At 44.3% G+C, this 6000-nt stretch overlaps 1 long non-coding RNA gene across 1 annotated transcript in view; it reads left to right on the forward strand.

The window, feature by feature from the left end:
• The first annotated feature begins 3864 nt into the window (after nt 1–3864).
• LOC123980747 overlaps nt 3865–6000 on the forward strand; it is a 9631-nt gene continuing 7495 nt past the window's right edge. The window contains exons 1-2 of the long non-coding RNA XR_006827548.1: nt 3865–4241; nt 4407–4593. This is a non-coding gene — a long non-coding RNA (uncharacterized LOC123980747). The remainder of the gene's footprint in view (nt 4242–4406; nt 4594–6000) is intronic.

Consider the following 6000-nt stretch of genomic DNA (forward strand, 5'->3'; position numbering starts at 1 on the left):
AGACAGCGCTGGTTCATCAGAGCTGGTGTTTTTGTCATGAAAGTAATCAATGGTTACGGTGGGCTGATCATTCATCTCTGTGCTTTCTGTGCTGTTACTAAAATCATCAGAGTCATCAGAAAGTGGTAATGTTTGATTAGCAGTCTTCTTGCTGTTTGCATTGTCAGTAAAGTCATCAGACCCAGTGTTGTTTTTGTCATCAAAATATTCAGCAACAGTTGGCTGACTGTAGACCTTCCTGCTTTCTGTGCTGTTGTTAAAATAACCAGAGTCATCAGAAGCACTGAGCTTTTGGCTGATATTAGACTCAGGGGTGGTGTTGTTAAAATCATCAAACTCATCAGAAAGAGTCCGTTTTCTGTTCCACCTGGTGCCGTCAGAGGTGGCGGTGTTAAAATCATCAGCTTCCTCATCAGAAAAGGTTAACATTGGTTGATCACCCGTCATTTCTTCTGATGACAGGTTCCCCTCATCAGCCATGTGAGCATCGTACTCTCTCTTCATTGGCTGGACGTGCTGTTTTTCTGCTTCTTCTCCGCTGAGGTCATCGCTCTCACTGACTGAGCCGTTGTCGTCTGATCTAGGAGCAAACAAACAAACAAACTTAAAGTAAATAAACAAGGAGACGAGGAGAAACTGAACTGATCGTCTTTACCTTCCTCGTCCATCCGTCCCTCTCCCCTCCTCCTTCTCAGCGAGGATGAAGATGGTGAAGCTCAGAGTGGTGTTTGTTTTTGTGTCCTCGACCTCCACAATTACACCGGGCGGGGCTTCGTGTACAGTGGGAGGGGTTTGAGGGGAGGCCACTCCCACCACAAGAAGTAGATTTTTCTGTTGGTCACGCACGTTGATATGAAAGTGAAAATACATTTCTGATGATTTGATTTGATATTTTTTAGTTTGAACTGAAGACATTTAAAAACGTGTCCTCAGATTTCAGACCTGAGGCTGTGTGGACGCATCCGTCTCACCTGACCCAGTCCTTGTTCTTACCTGAAGGTCTTCATCAGAGGACGACGCCAACCAGGAGTCACTGCCTGAAAACTGTGGAGAGAGAGAGAGAGGGAGGAAGCTGAGGTCAACACACGATGATGTTTAATAAAGAAGCAGCTATATGTCTATGTATCTTAAGATGTTCCTCGTTGACTGTTGTACATCACGTTTACAGCAGAGAGAGAAAGCAGGAGGCCGGTGTGATTTGATTGGCTGCCTGTTGGATCATGTTGCACCACTAAAACATACAACAACAGCCGTAAACAGATTCAACAAACATCAGCCGCTCGGTGCAACACAGGAGCGGTAAATCTGAAACCCTGTGGTCACTGTTACACCACCAGCTCGCCACACACCCACCACTGTGTGTGTCTGTGTGTGTGTGTGTGTTGTTTCCTGTCTGTTCTAAATCAGTGCATTGAATGTAAAACACTGTTTATCTGCCTGCCAGAACCACAGACTGCAAATATAGACACACACTCTCTGCTTGTTTTTAAATAAAACATGCTGACGGTTATGGAGCCGCTGTTGTGTCTTTATTCTGCAGTCACAAAGGTTTGAGAGCAAATCTGTCAATAAAAATGAATTCAAGTTTAGTAAATTTATTTAGAAAATCCAAAACTTTTGTTTTTGATTCCAAAAGTTTTTTTTTGGCCCAAATGTTTTGATTTTGATAACTAAACTTGATTTGAAGTTTAGTTTCTTGTTTTGTGTTTAAGTGTGGATGGTTTGCTCTCAAACCCTTTTGACTGTATAATAATGACACAACAGAGACTCCGTAGTCAGTCAGAGGTAGAGGAAGTACTCCGATCCTTTACTACAATAAAATAACTAATACCACACAGTACAAACACTCAGTATGTATTGGTGGTCTCTGAGAGTGTAACCATCACCTTCTATAAACACATTCTGCCCAGTTTGTCTTTATTTGAGCTGAAATCACAGAGTGAAGACCAGAAGTGATCACAGACTGGACTGGTGTTTCTTACTGGAGCTGAAGAAATCAGATGCGGCAGCAAACAGCTGAGCAGGATCACATGTTGCAGCATCTTTCCAGGTGCCTCCAGGTGAGGTCCAGGCGTCTTCAGGTGAGGTCCAGGTGCCTCCAGGTGAAGTCCAGGCGTCTCCAGATGAGGTCCAGGCGTCTCCAGGTGAAGTCCAGGTGCCTCCAGGTGAGGTCCAGGCGTCTCCAGGTGAGGTCCAGCTCAGTGTCTAGATAACGTTACAGGTTTATTCAGCTGTGAGATGAAACATAAATCATATCTTCAGGGTTGGGAGGGTTACTTTAGGACAATGACTAATTACTTGTTTAAAAATGTAATCAGTAACGTAATCCAAGTACTACAAAATAAAAGTAATGTAACCTGATTACTTTTAGTTACTTTTAGCTTTCTTCTTTGCCAAATAGGCAAATGAAGACAAGAGAAGTACCAACGATGCGTCTGCTCAGTGTATTTTTAGAGAAACGTACAAAATCTCCCGTTCAAAATCCATATTTAAAGGTTTTTTATATGATACGCTTTGCACTTTCTTTGCAGTCTCTGGCCCATCAGTGACAAAAAACATTGTTTTGTAGGTATTCTTGATGACATTTAGGAGTTTGTCATTTGGAAAACCATTTTAAAATGTTGATTACTCATTCTGCACTTGTATTAATTTAGTGTCCAATGAAAAGATTTCTCAGTATAATGCTGCTGAAGCACAGTGTTTCTGGGGCCGGGCCCCACTGATTACTGTACAAAGACACAACTTTCTTCACGGATTCTGGTGAAACTGGATCAAATTTGACGGAGAAATATTAGAAATGGAGAAAATATATTGTGGTTTTCTCTCTGATGTCCCCCGGCTGCTCTGCCTCAACTCTGGTCAGATTAGCTCACTGTGCCTGGGAGCTCGGAGCACCAGGGGGACTGTTAGTGTTTTTCATAGACTGTATGAAGGTGTTTACACCTTTACTCAAGACCTGGAGGTTTTCAGGACAGGGGCGGGGGGGCCAGCAGGGGGAGTGAAGGCGGGGTGCAGCGCCTGATTATGAACCGTCGCTCAGCAGCCTCCCTGTGAACACGACATGAACAGGACCGAACACAGCCTCAGAGACTAACAGGTGATTTACTCAGAGCTTCCTGGTGGATATAGTTAGCTTTACTTTTTACTGTAGCCTTCCTGCCTGTATCTGTGGCTGGTTACTTCGGTCGGTTAGCCTTGTTGCTAGCGATTCTATTAGCTTACTCAGCCTCAGGGTGCCAAGAGCCAAACCCGGCAAGAAAACCACCTCCGCCAATCAATGTCTGCGACACGTCCCTCCCTTGTCTTTTTACAGAAACAGTTGTCTTTCATGGAAACTTTCCGCTTAAAGTAATCACTATGAGTAATCCCGGATTATACAAAATGTACCTGTAATCTGTTTACGTAATTTATTCTGTACCGTAACGGAATACATTTACTTTATTCATGTAATCCGTTACTCTCCAACCCTGATCATCTTCAAGATTCAAGATTTCTTTATTGTCATTCCACACTGTAGTACGAAATAACGTGTTATAAGTAAATAAGTTCACAGCTTAAACCTATAGCACAGAAACAATTAAAAACACCGGAGCAATACGAGATATTAGTTATATAAAATAAAAATTAAAAAAAGCTTTTATGGGTGTGCGGAGATTGATAATATAAATATACAAATATTTAAAACAGGAAGAATATAAATGTCTAGATATGTACAGTTGGAGTATAAATACACATATTTAAAATAATGCAGTTGGACAATAAGGTGCAGTCAGAACAGATAATAATGTACATTATATCCTATATTCAAGGTTTGTTCAGATAAAAATATAGTGACAGACAGGTTAGCGTAGCTTAGCACAATAACTGTAAGTCTATGGGATCACTTAGCGTGTTGCTCAGCCTCTCAAACACTGTTAACTCATTAAATAAAAACCACGTTGGGACGTTCTGATTGGTTCTCACCTGGTGGGAGGAGCCACTGAAGGCACCCTGGAACATTAAAAGATGAATCCACGAAGAAAAACAGACGCTAGACTGACCTCAGATCAGATCAGGACGACAAGAACAGAGAAACGTCCAGAACCTGAAACCTCTTTCACCTCTCTGTTCCTCTCTTTTGCTTTATGTTCCCCTCGTCTCTCTCTGAGGCCACGCCCTCCTCGCCTTCACCCTCTTTCTGGGAAGAGAAGAATATTTTAGGAGTCAGAGTTCCACCCGGCAGAAAAATGTTCATTTTTTAGGTTTGTAGTGAAATGACAGGCTTCATATGTCGAGTGTGTGTGAGTGATGTGGTCACTGTAGAAATGCCATATATATAGTATTACACACAGATACACACAGATACACACAGATACACACAGAGCTACATGAGGACTCACACTTCCTGTCGCTTTGCCTGTTCACAGGTTTCAGCATGAAGCCACAGCTGACTCCAACCAATCACAAGTGAGGATCACCTGACTCACTGACTGACGCTGCCTTCCCTTCACCTCGGAGGTCGGAGCTGGGAATGACGTCACACCCGAGTTCACGGCGTTCCAGTTAACAAGTCGGAAAACCTCGCTCTGCCCGCCGTTGTTTACAGCTACCCAGGTTTGCTATTGTGATTAAAAAAACGCGGGATTAACTCAATCTTAACGCTGTAGCAACACGTCCACGCACAGCAGCTGGACAGCACTTTGTGTACGAACACTTGTATGAGTCACAGACGTGCTGAAAACAATTTAAACTACAGCTTTCACTAACTGTTGATACTCAGAGCAGCCATCTTGGATCACAAAGTCGGGGCAGGGCGGTTCTCCCAACTTAAGGGGGCGTTTCCGACTTTTATCCTGGATATTCCGACTTCCCGTGTCAAATGGAACCATCAGCTCCCTGTACAGGAGAGTTTCTAGGGAATGACGTCTTGAAGAAAAAACCTGGGAGGGACTTTTGGAAAAGGTCAAAGGTCGCCTTAATAAATGTGAATGGCTGCTGCCTGAAAGTTTTAGTTGCCAGTAATTTGGTAACTTCAGCTCTGTGGCCCGTTTGGCCTGTGTTGACCCCCCCCCGCCTCGCTCCTGTCTCCTTTCTGGGACGAGCTACACTGGATTCCTCACAACAGAGGAAGGGGGGTGGGGCCCAGTCCACTTGGGCCAGCAGGGGGGGTCGGTATAGCTTTCAGGGGAGCATTTGCCTCTCTACACTGTTTCAGCCTGTCTTATCTCTGTGAGATGGAAGCATTCAGAAAGTTGCAGAGAGACCGGTGTGTCAGTCTGTTACCGAGGAGGCATCAGCTGACGGGACATGAGGTCTCTCTCCAGCCGGACCTCACTGACCCGTATCCTGCCATCACTTACCAAATAGGTTTTTATACTTGTGGTTTCCACACTCTGCACCAACGAGACAAACGTCAGCCGCTGAACGTTCTCCTGGCTGTGAGCAGGAGGAAGAAGATGTGAAACTGCTGTTTGTAGAAAATGGTTAATAAGAATATTTTAGGAGTCAGAGTTCCACCCGGAGACAGAAAAATTATTATTTTTAGCCAACGGAGGTTAAAATGAAGGGCAACTGGACTTGGTTGAAGATACTGGAAGACGTTTCGTCCCTCATCCAAAGGACTTCTTCAGTTCTGACTGACTGGCAGGGAAACTCAGCTATTTAACCTCAGTGGGGTCGTTGGCCCGGGTCATCGATACCGCTGGTTCGTTAGTGTTCCTTGTTGCTGTGACGACAGTCGTTACAGTCGTTAAGACTACCTGTGGCCAAGACTGAACGACCATCGTTGGTATCTTCACCTGAGGCCAATAGGTTACGTTTGTTGAGTTTCCTGGGAAGTGATGAAAGGACAGCATTGTAAGTGGGGGATAAGTGGTGGCGTAGACCCCCTCCCCTGTTCAATGACGGCTTCTCCACCCTGGTGTAGATGCTTCCTTGACACCTCTTTCAAACCATCCATCTTCTCTGTCTAAAATGTGCACCTGGTGGTCCTCAAACGAGTGTCCTCTGTCCTTCAGATGT

This window comes from Micropterus dolomieu, linkage group LG12 (genome assembly GCF_021292245.1).
Source record: "Micropterus dolomieu isolate WLL.071019.BEF.003 ecotype Adirondacks linkage group LG12, ASM2129224v1, whole genome shotgun sequence".
In the NCBI taxonomy this organism is placed as follows: Eukaryota; Metazoa; Chordata; class Actinopteri; order Centrarchiformes; family Centrarchidae; genus Micropterus; species Micropterus dolomieu.